The sequence below is a fragment of the Lutra lutra genome, chromosome 7 (genome assembly GCF_902655055.1).
Source record: "Lutra lutra chromosome 7, mLutLut1.2, whole genome shotgun sequence".
In the NCBI taxonomy this organism is placed as follows: Eukaryota; Metazoa; Chordata; class Mammalia; order Carnivora; family Mustelidae; genus Lutra; species Lutra lutra.
Genome location: NC_062284.1, coordinates 79,645,930 through 79,658,008, shown reverse-complemented (window position 1 = coordinate 79,658,008; position 12,079 = coordinate 79,645,930). Strand labels below are relative to the sequence as shown.

The 12,079-nt window shown below is 37.5% G+C and overlaps 1 protein-coding gene across 2 annotated transcripts in view; it reads left to right on the top strand.

The window, feature by feature from the left end:
- PRKD1 (protein kinase D1) overlaps window positions 1–12,079 on the top strand; it is a 330,955-nt gene that overhangs the window by 309,609 nt on the left and 9,267 nt on the right. The gene's annotated exons all lie outside the window — the stretch shown is intronic.

The window sequence follows — 12,079 nt, the reverse complement described above, 5'->3', positions numbered from 1 at the left end:
GCAGGGGCAACCAAGGCAGAGAAAATGGCATACTCAGCACTTTTGAATAGAATTCCCCAATGAACGTACCTTGGCGTTTATTTAATTCTCACTACAACCCCATAAGATTAGTTTTACTATTATACCTGTATTTCAAGTAAGAGCTCTGAGGCAAGAGAAGGGACACCACAGGCCAAAATGACAAAGCTATCAGTGGCAGATCCAGAATTCATACCCAGACAATCTGTGTGTACATCCTTTAACCACGGTTTAATGACTGGTCCTTCTTTAGTTTTCAGGCCACGTCTAGTTCTAAGTTCATTCAGATTTTTTGCCACTTAAAAAGGCAAATACAGTCATAGATAAACATCTGTTTGACACCTGTTACTGAGTGTGGTGATGTAGGAATCGGAAAAAAGTGTATGTAAACTGCCTGAGGTAATTAAGTTCTTAGGCTATGGTTGGTATTAAATGGCAAGAGCTATACATTATCAGGACTTTGAGTTACTATTAGCAACAACCCTTTGACATCCTCTAATTAGTTGTAAATTATAGCTGGGTGGATATATCTTAAAGGAATCTGTGACCTACAAAAGAACTATCATGTAGCCAAAGCACTAATGAAATATTTAGGATAATTTAACAGAGGCAAAAAGCAAAGTATCATTATGTTTCCTTTCTAGAAGGCAGAAAGGTGGGATTATCACATAATCTTGTGACAAGTATCCTTGCTAGGAAACACTACCTTTAACTATGGTTGACCATTTTACTTGATACCTGCAATCCAGAAATCCAGTAAAATGCTTGATATTGTTACCACAGTACAAATCTAGAATACCTGTGAAGCCAGTCAGCATTTATCTGTTATGCAGGAATAGGACATTGGCGAAAGAGCCTCCACATTTTAAAATCTTTTTCTTGGAGTAGTGGAGTAAATGACATTCCCTCTCTGGTACCATGGAAGGAAATGCGCTGGCCTAGCTGTGTCGATACAACCTATTGAGGCCAGAAACATACAGCTACAGATTGTGAATGTTTAATTATCACTGATAGTAGATACCAGAGACCTAAATATTAATGCCTCAATGAACTGCTGTTGGGAAACCACATACATATCTATAGATATAGATGTCATATCTCCAAAGGACAAAACATAAAATATTCTTCAAAGAACTTAAAGTTGAATGGAAAGATGTCAAGTCAAAGGAAGAAGAATCACTGTAGCTTTGACTAGTCAGACTAGTATTTTCAGAGGAGATGGAATTTAGGCAAGTCACGAAAATTTGCAAAGAAAGAGATGTAGCATTTCAGAAAGACAATTACATGTGAAATTTAAAAGACATTTATATTTGACCAGGAAGTACATATTTTACTTGCTGTACATATTTCTAAGTGCTGAAAATTTCCTACCACTGGGACAAAGTGATGTGGAGACCAGCTCAGATAGAACCTTGTTTTTTTAAATCACTCAAGTCAGTTTGGGAATTAACTGGCATTTCTCCTCAGTATCTTCTTCTGACTCATCCTTGCCTTGCCTTTGAGGCACAAGAGTTGTACTACTTGCTAATTGAGGCTCTAGATGGCGAATGAGTTACCTAGCTGCTGGTGTATGAACAGAACTAATAGTTGAATATAAAAAAGTTAGTTAGGGGCGCCTGGATGGCTGAGTGGGTTGAGCCTCTGCCTTCAGCTCAGGTCATGATCTCAGGGTCCTGGGATCGAGTCCCGCATCGGGCTCTCTGCTTGGCAGGGAACCTGCTTTCTCCTCTTTCTCTCTGCCTGCCTATCTGCCTAGTTGTGATCTCTCTCTGTCAAATAAATAAATAAAATCTTAAAAAAAAAAGTTAGTTAAAGATGCCTTAATACAGCTGAGGTGTTATAGAAGTAGTTACTGACCTGGAGTCTGTCCCACTGTCTGGTGGAGAACAAACAGTTCTCTTGTGAAAAGTAATAGTGGGCTGGTACAACATAATTTTAAGCACATGGGATCTGAGAAATACACAAGCAAACTAGTATTGGCAAAGGATGGTCACAACTGATCTTAGTGAATTTTTAGCCTCAGTATACTTCAAAACCACACCAAGAATCCCTAACAATCCAGATACAAAGAAATAAAATAAAGCACCTCAGGGGCTCTAAAATCAAAGGTAAGGAACAGCAGTCCAACAGTTTGAGTTATCATCCTACCTGCCATTCTAATTAGCCATCAGTTAACCTTCTTTGAGCTTCAATTCCTTAACTGTACCACAGAATAATGATTCCTGCCTATAGAATGAAGTTGTAACAGAGACTGAATGAGATAAAGGATGGGAAAAGCATCTACAAAGGCAGGTGTGGGGTGAACCAAGGACTTCGAGTTAGGAGGAGGCTAGAACACTAAGCTAAGCAGTTGCTCTGGCGGGTAACCAAGAATTGATTGTATAATTTTAAGAAATTATATGCAAACTGATGTGCATGTTTCCCAAGTATTCTTCAGACATATTGGTAGTTGTATTTTTTTTTTTCTTGGCATGAAAATGCAAAAGAAAAAAGAAAGTTGTAAGGTCTTTGTAGCATACATAGATGTGTCAGATGAAAAAAATTCCTGGATCCTGCATTTTTTTTTTCTGTTGGTGTAGAAAGTTACCTGATATAATATAATATATATATTGGAGTGCTGGACTTAACCATTGTGCCATTTGAACCTCACAGCAGTCCTCCAATATGTAACTTGTTTTCATTTCTGTAATAGGCAGAAACCAGAAAGGTTAAGTGCCTTGCCTAAAGTCACACAGTGGTAGGTCTTGGACTTGAAGTTACTGCCTTCATTCTTTATATCATACATTGTAGTACATGAAAGGGTGCTTATTTCTCATGGCTTGATGTTTAGGACACTATAGAGAATATTTTAAACTCATTCATTATTTTTGCTATGATAATATAATAAGCCAAGTACTAGCATTCTAGAGATGTGCTTACTAATAATTTAGCAGTTAATTAATTATTCAGGACTCTTGTGTGCAAGTAATAGAAACGTATAACTAACTTAAGCAGAAGATAATTTATTGACTCACACAACTGGGAAGTCCAAAAGGTGAGTCTTGTCTCTTTGGAGCCAGCAGTTCAAGGGTCCTGTTTCTCCATCTCTCATCATCTCTGCTTTACTTTATGATGGCTTCCTTCTCAGGTTGACTCTTCATGTGGTGCCAAGTGATCCCCAGTAGCCCCAGGTTTTACATGCTACTCATTGTACATGATCTCAGAATGGAAGAGTAATTATCTCTCAGTAGCCATCGAGTCTCTGAAAGGGGCACTGATTGGCTCTGCTTAAATCCCGTAATACCCTGGGAACAATCCCATTGTCACTGCAGGAACCTGGCTTTGATTGGCCATATAGATGATGGAGAGCCTCTCCAGTTTGGAGAGAGTAAGTTCCTGCAGGGAAAGGATAGTAGGCTAAAAACAAACACAAAAGCATTAACAGATGTCCATTATAAAAATAGATTTTTTGTGTGAATCAAGGTATGATTTGAAAAATGAGAAAAAACTTGAGGAAAACTTCACTGACCAAATGTTACAGGTAAAGGGGAGATAATAAAATTAAACTCTCAAAGAAAAAAATAACAATACCTAGCACTTCTATAACATTTGCATTATAGCCAAGCACTCTATATATATGAACTCATTTACTCATACCCAACCTTTGAATAGATCCGATAATTGTTTCCGTTTGAAAGATGAAGTGCTGTAGACACAGAGGGTTAAGTGACTTGCCTAAGTGGGGCCAGGGTGCAAATCCTGTCAGCTAGCTCCAAGGTAGAGGCTCTTATCTACTACATTTACAGCCTCTTGATTATCCTAATGGATTTTGCCATGCTGTCACATTAAATTTTTAATATGCTTTCACTAGCTTAGAGCTACAGTAGCAACACAATTTTCAATAATGTCTTAAAATACAGGGAAACAAGATCATGTTGTGATAATGACCTGAGTTGAGAGCTCTTCCACTTAGAGTAATGGTGACCCCATCCAAGTTACTTACTCTCTTAGGTCTCAGTTTTCTTGTCTGAAATATGGTGACAGTAATTCCTAATTCACTGGGTTATATTAAGTACTAAATGAAATTATACTGGAAAGTGCTTAGCCCAGTGATTGACATAGCTAGAGTACCTTAAATATATGAACACTTTCTGTTTTCCAGCCAGAAAAGTGATTGGTGTATCTGTCTATATATATGTATTTAGCTATACACACACACTTGTATATAATTACATAAAGTTATATGTGTAACTAAACACATATTTAATTACAGTTATATATAGGTATTTATATATATAACCAAATAACACATTATAAATACAGCTAAATAAGAATGCATGTATACAATAAAACAGTCCAGAATGAATCACATGATTACAATTAATTACACAAGAGAAGACTTTAGGTAATCATGAGATGGGAGCTTGAGAATGTTACAGTTCATTTGAAGCCAGTGTTGTGTGTTTCATCTTGTTTCATGTCATCATTGTGACTACTGGATGGGTGTTTGACACCATCCAGTTTACCCATCCAGTTACCCATCAGTGATCAGCTTTATCACATACTAAGTTCAGTTTGGCCCTCAACACATTCATCCTATGACCTTTCTCAGTTCCTTGAAAGGACTTATATACCTATTTTAAAATATTTACTTGATTAGGCAAATTTATCTTATGGAAAGAGCAGCCCATTTTTGCTTAAACATTTTTTAGATAATCGGGTAAAACTAGGAAAATGATGACTTACTTGATCATGCGTCAATATGCCCTTCTTTTCATTGCATTTTTAGCAATTCCAAAAGAACAAGAGATAGATCAGGCGATTCTCCATGTTTATCACATTTGGTACAATAATAAGGGTAAATCTTGGATGGACATTGCCAAAACATCAGAAAATTGCAAACAAGACTCTGTCTATGATTTAAGAAGTAGATAACAGGAGTATAGGGCTTAGAAATGGGAATTGGAAAAACTAGCTAATAGAACACAGGAATATTTGCAAGGCAAGGGATTTCTAATAATTTTGCCAAAGAACCTTCTTGATTATGGCTCATTTTAAATAACCCATCGTAGTCTAGCTCTAGGTCTATAGCAGGCATTTTTTAACTTTGGCATGCCAACAATTTCTAGATAAAAATGGAGATTCCCAGTCTCCATCCCCATAAATAGCAATCCCGCCCTGAGAATGTAAAAAGTCCATGGATCACACTTACAAAAATGCTGCTCCAGAGCCCTGATCCTCTGAAAGATCTGACAGCTGAAAAGTGCTCTAAATTTTTTTTTCTAAAACACTTTTTAAATAAATCCCCAGGATTTGGGACGCCTGGGTGGCTCAGTGGGTTAAGCCGCTGCCTTCAGCTCGGGTCATGATCCCAGCGTCCTGGGATCGAGTCCCACATCGGGCTCCTTGCTCAGCAGGGAGCCTGCTTCTCCCTCTGCCTCTGCCTGCCACTCTATCTGCTTGTGCTCACTCTCGCTCTCTCTCCCTCTCTCTGACAAATAAATAAATAAAACCTTTAAAAATAAATAAATAAAATAAATAAATAAATCCCCAGGATTTAAATATGAGTAAACTATAAAATTCCTAATTCCCAGCCTCTTTCTGCACTCACATTTTCTTCATCAGATATTTAATATCAGGACATGTAATTTGTTCCAAATGTTAAATGTAGTTCAATATACATTGTCATGAAATTGGTAAGAATAGAAAAAGCTTCTTGACCAGTTTCTTCTGTGAAGAATAAAAAAACAAAGCATATAAACTCCAGGAAATACAAAAGGTTGTGTAATAAAGTTATATACAATACAGAAGAAACTAGCATGGTGCCATGATTTTGAGCAATTAAAAGAATATGGGAAAAGAGAATCCTTTTTACACATGAAAATTCTCCTTTGAATGGACATAGTTTTGCAAATTTGATATTATAGGGTACGGGGGAGGCATTATAATTTTATGGTTCATAATAGTTACATATAGAATATTCCACATATTATTGGTTTAAAATTTTAGATAACCTTTAGACCAAGCATGTCGGACTTTATTATACTTATGCAAAAGAATGTAGTTAATGAAACATCTACAATGCTGAGAAGGAGAACAGAGAAGAGGTAAAGAGAGCTCTAAGATCCATAGCTTTCAGAGTTCATGTAAGATTCTGCCTAGGTGAATGGACTGAGTTATACAAATTTACCTATATATGATTTAATGTATAATTTGATCTTAAGAGTTAATACTTGTGAATAAATATTCTCTCTATATATTATATACATATTCATATTGTGTGCCAGGCACTGTTCTAAATTACAAAGGTGGCCAATACATTAATTTTAGGATAATCTCATTACTTGGGGGAAGGAGGACAATAAGGTCTAGGAAAAAATGAAATGATTCATTGTCCTTAAAGGAAGGGAATCTGTTTTGTTTTGTTTTGTTTTGTTTTGTTTTGTTTTTAAGGTGGTTCTCTCTTTTTTTTTTTTTTTAAGATTTTTTAAAATTTATTTGACACAGAGAGACACAGCAAGAGAGGGAACACAAGCAGGGGGAGTGGGAGAGAGAAGCAAACTCCCCGCTGAGCAGGGAGCCTGATGCAGAGGCTGGATCCAGGACCCTGGGATCATGACTTGAAGGCAGACTCTTAACGACTGAGCCACCCAGGTGACCACAGGTGGTTTTTCTCAAACTCTGTGATGAAGGACCAGTTTTATTTTATCTTGATTTCCAAACATATGGACCAGTACTTTGTAAAATAAAATAAATGTGACAGCAGTATCAAATTGCTGTAAAAGTTTCCAAAGACTTGGTCTTACTTTCTATACTTATCTTGCCATAGACCAATGAACAGATTGGCAGTGGTTCATGGACCTCCTGTGAGTGGCACTGGTTTAAATCAGAAGAAATTTTTTAAGTAGTTGAAAGAGGTAATCTCTGGAAAATGGGTCTCATAATGAGATGTGAGGTTTTTATTTTTCATTTTGAACTTCTTTTACTGATTAATTTAGATCTTTTACCAAGTGCTTGCAGTACTTTCATTACAAAATAATCAAAGTGGGGTGCCTGGATGCCTCAGTCAGTTCAGCTTCTGCCTCTTAATCTCAGCTCAGGTCTTGATCTCAGGGTCGTGGGTTCAAGTGCTGTGTTGGGCTCCATGCTGGGCATGGAACCTACTTTAAAAATATATAAAAAATAAAATGAACAAAAGTGTGTGTGGGGAAAGAAGGCTCCAGAAATAAATGGAGTACAACCTTTTATGTAACTATCATTCTTCCATGCCTGGTCTGAAAATGTCTAAAATTTTAAATACACAAACAATATATGTAATATTTTATATATAAGTATTATTCACCAAAGAGCCAGGATTATGTTTCCTTTCCCTTAACACCAGCTCTTGCATTGTGACTGGGCAGATGAAGACGTAACTTTCACTCTAAACCTGTGCCCACACAAAGGAGAATGTTCAAGTGTGAAAGTTGTACAAATTCTCTTTTCCTGTATTCTTTCAGTTGCTGATAATCGTAACATACATCTTAACATATTCTTTCTTATGTATGACTTTAGTAGGCAGCTTTTGTTTTCCCAAGAGTTTTAGAGGAAGAAGGGAAGTGACATAGATAACTGAGTGATACGGGTTGCATAGCTGGTAAAGTGAGATATCATAGTTGCTCCAGTGCAAGTCATCTTACCAGAATGAGGACAGACCCATAGCAATGGAAAAGCATTTATTAAAGTCAAAAGTACATTTCCATCATCTAATTGAATCGATGTGTTCCATTAGAGACACATGCTGAATCTGAGGAAGGTTAGCAATAGACAGTGAAGATCACCAGAGAAATTACTATTTTTTTTTCTTCTGAGTTTTGATATTCCTTTATGTGCCATCAGGGAAGCATGCAGGCAGTAATCAACACAGAGGCAACCTTGGCAATTGTCTCACAATGAGCCCCCAACCCCCGCAGACAGAGATCATATTCTGTATTCACAGGTGAAGTCTGAAGGAGCACCTACTCTCAAATCACCTGCTGTGTTGTTACTGCTCAGCCTCAGAGTCACATGGTTAGATGGTATTATCAAGAATTAAGAGCTGACAGGAAGCTTTGACATTCCACATATTAAAAGGGGTGGGGGAGGAAAACTCCTTGCATGAATCCTGTAGCTTGTCTTCAGTTCAAAATGATCAAATAATGACGAAGCCCCAGTGACATAGGTTTTTTCCATCTGTATACTCAAATAGCCTCAATGTTAGTATTTCTGCCTCCTCCTTGCCCTGATAAACATAGCTGTAATTTATTCTTCCAGCAGGTCTTAATCCTGTGGTGACATTTATGCATAAGGTAGAATACATGGCATCTCGAATCACAGAATGGCTATCATAATATACCACTACATTTATCAAAGCATCTCAGTTTTACTTTAAAAGCAATTTTTAACCATTCAGTGTGGTTAATTCAAATAAAATTGGTCACAAGTGTGTTTTTCCCTCAGAAATTGAAGATGAAAAATACAGCCAGCACAAACACAAAGCAAAGCAAATAAAAGCCTAGCACCAAGAATACCACATGGTATGTTTTCAAAATCCAACAGTGTTCCAGAACGCTAAACACTTAAGTTGGAAGTAGCACTTTGCCATGAAAAGGAACCAGCTGTAGGTCCCTCTTGCACTACATATTGTTCAAAACAAAAAATAACCCCATTGAAAATAAGCCTTGGGTAGATGAGACCCAGAAATCCAAATGTATAAGAAACAAAAGAAAGACAATTGTCATTTTAATAATTAAACTCTGTTTGTAACAGTTTATGAGGCTTGCAGATCCGGCAAGCCTGCTGAATATTAATGAATAGATTGATTTGTCAACATATTAGCACCACTGTCAGACATAACAGCATGGAGGAGATGTGAGGGGACTAGCCAGTGAACTGCTTCAAAATGCTTGACTGAGTGCCAGGAAATTCTATCACGATTGGTAAACTAAAGTGAATAATGTGGGTTCAAACTTCCACTGGAGTTTAATAATCCCCGCTTGAAATTTTGGAGTTACTTATGTTTACTTTTTTTTTTAAGTCATGCAATTCATTCAATAAATAAGGAATTTAAAGATTATGAACCAAAGGCATAGAGTAATTTTTAAAAATCTAATAGAGTGAATTCTGTATTATGTATGTGTGTGTATGTATACATGTATTTCAAAATCTAAATGAGATAATATATGAAAAGATGTACCACCAGGAAAGGAATCATTTATTTTGATAGCAAGTAAGATAAAACTAATAGAATTTTCTCTAAAATACGGTAATTTGTAGAGAGAAACTGCTGACAAGTTTTAGCAAGAATATTGGTATTTAAAAAAAAGAATATTGACATAGGTGCTCAAAAATTGACAGTTTATTTGTCCCCCAAATTGAAGTGTTTCCTGTATGTCTCAATTATAAAATTAAAATTTCACTTATGAATGTATATCATAGTTGAGTTGAAATATGACATCTGAAATGTCAGGGTAGAGGAGCAGTGAAGTTTAAAGCACTCTGTGAGTTTGCTTTCTTCTATAATGACAACACAGAATACTTCACAATACAGCATCTTAAAAATCTTACTTAACCCCTATACTGCTCTATCAGTTCCAAGATATCCAGAACATTCTTAAATTGCTTCAGTGAGAGAAAATGCAAAGTTTCATGCGGAGCCCTGTTTCTTCTGAATTTGACCCTTGCACAATCAGCAAAAATATCTCAGTGTTTATTTCCACTGTTAGAGTAAGCCGGTTTCTTTTTCCAAATAGAGGCTCATGTCAGAGGTTTGAAATCAGCTGTCATGCCACCCCTGAGCTCCATTCCTCTCCTCTTTTCTCTTCTCTTGGGCAGTCAGCTTTTCCTTCAGTCTCTTGTTCACCCTGGTCCAAACACTCTCATCTTTGTCTATGTTCTTTTGAAATCGCCCCAAAACTGTTCTCACTCAAGGTTCCGTGAGTCTAGCTAAGTGTAAAGTGAAGCCACCTCTTCCTCATGATGAAGAATACATTTCTTTGAGTGTGGCATAAAATCACAGTTGAGCTGGGAACAAATGATGAGTTTACTGTGGATTTAGAATCCTGAATTCTTTCTCATGCATGTTGTTGATAAGCCAGTTTTTCCGAGTCTATGCTTAGACCTTTCCTTGGCGGGTGGGGAAGTGGGACCCAAAAAGAGGACTTCGTCCTAAAAAGAGGACTTTGTTTCATTCGTCCCTGTTAAATGTCATCTTACTAGGGGGGCCCATAATTCCAGATACAGTTACTTTGGAACTTATTTGTGTAATCCAATTCGTTTGCTCTTCCTGTTGGCATCCTCTGAATTCTAAAACCCTTCTGTGTCTTCCCTGCAGAATACTGAACCAGATGGGGCTGAGGACAGATAGCTTTCTTTGTGTTTAAAGACCTTTCTCTATGTTTACGTCCATCCATTCAGGGGCCCTTTGGGCGATATGAAACCAGCTGTTAACTACTGTCAGTGTTCTCATACCTCTAGTTCCTTGCTACTCAAAATGTGGTCTAAGGCTCTTCCTGGGATCTACTAAAAGATAGACTCTCAGGTCTTACCCCACATCTACCAAATCAGAATTCTCAGTGCAGGATCCCTGGTTTATTCATAGGCAGGTTTTTAACACGCTTCTGAGAAGCACGGTTTGGCAGTCATTCTCAATGCTAGCTGCACATACTAGCAAACACTTGAGGTGTTTCTAAAAATACTGATACCTGGAAGCCCCTCCCTAAAGATTTTCACTTGAACCTGCAACTTGGGTATTAGCATTTTTTTGAAAACCAGAAACCTCTCCAAAGGATTTTAATGTGCAGTGAAAAGGGGGAAAAAAAAAAAAAGTCCACCCGAACATCATTAGGATCATATAAGTGTATTTCGATTTCTACCTTAAATTTTGAATCCGTTTGGCATCCATTTCGGGACTGCTGTATGCCGTGTTTGAACAATTCATGATTTCCGAGATTGTGTTTCTAGTTTTCACAAGGAAGTGAAACTGAACATAAAGCAAAGGCATAACCATTGGTAGAGTAACTTTCTACAGAGGAAAGAACTAGAAAAGGAAAGATACCAACTTGAGTCTGGAAGGGTCCTGTGCTTCATTGGACTGTGGTCGTTGACTTCAGACCGAGTCAGAGGAGGATTTCCAGTGGCCTTGTTTGCGGCCTGCAGCCTCTGGTTTCAGCCCAGGAGGAGCGGCCCAGTTAGTGTTGCCGGGCAACAGCTTGCTGGGTTGAGAGCTGGAATGTGAAGGGTTGCAAAACGATTTTTAAAATAAACACACAACTTACCATCAGCATGAAGCAAACCAAGAGAAGTACTGAGCACTACACTGTGACAGGCAGGGAGGTGGAATCGAAAGGGAAAAAAGAAAAAAGAAGGCAAGGAGCTCAGTGGTCGACGGATGATGGCTCCATCACTAGAATAATAGTTCTGATCTGGTTTCCCATTTGAAAATTTGTACCTGACTAATTGTGGGTGGACAGAAGACAGTGTGGGAAAAATGTTGAAAAGGTACTATTTCTGGAGAAAATAGGTCAGCCCATGGGATTCACAGGTAATTTCACTTCTGTTAAATCAACATTGCAAAATAACATGATCTCTATTGCCGGTATTCTCAGCATTATTCTGAATTTCTTCTAGGAGTCCCCAATACTGTTGTCGATTACATTTTATCGAGTTGTGATGTCTTTCCATCCAGGGCTATGTTTAGCCAAAATAATACGAACCATATGCACACAATGTGGATATTAAAACTTAGAGCTGAGAAAATGGCCATTTAAATTTCTAATTAATGTATTCAATCTACCAGATGCCGTTTAGCGAGCATTTTTCTAATGCACTGAATGATGCATTTTATTTTAAATATTTATGAAACTTATGTGAAAAATCAGTACATAATCTGTGTGACCTTAAAGGAGTTAAAATCTAGTGGGAAGGATGGGGGGAGGACAGGCATATACTGAGATAATACAAGATGGGAAATGGGAAGTGACTGAGAGGTTTGACCCGTGGGACCTAATTATATATTCAAATATGGCCAGTTCTATTGGTAGGATTTTCTCCAGGTTTTGGACGT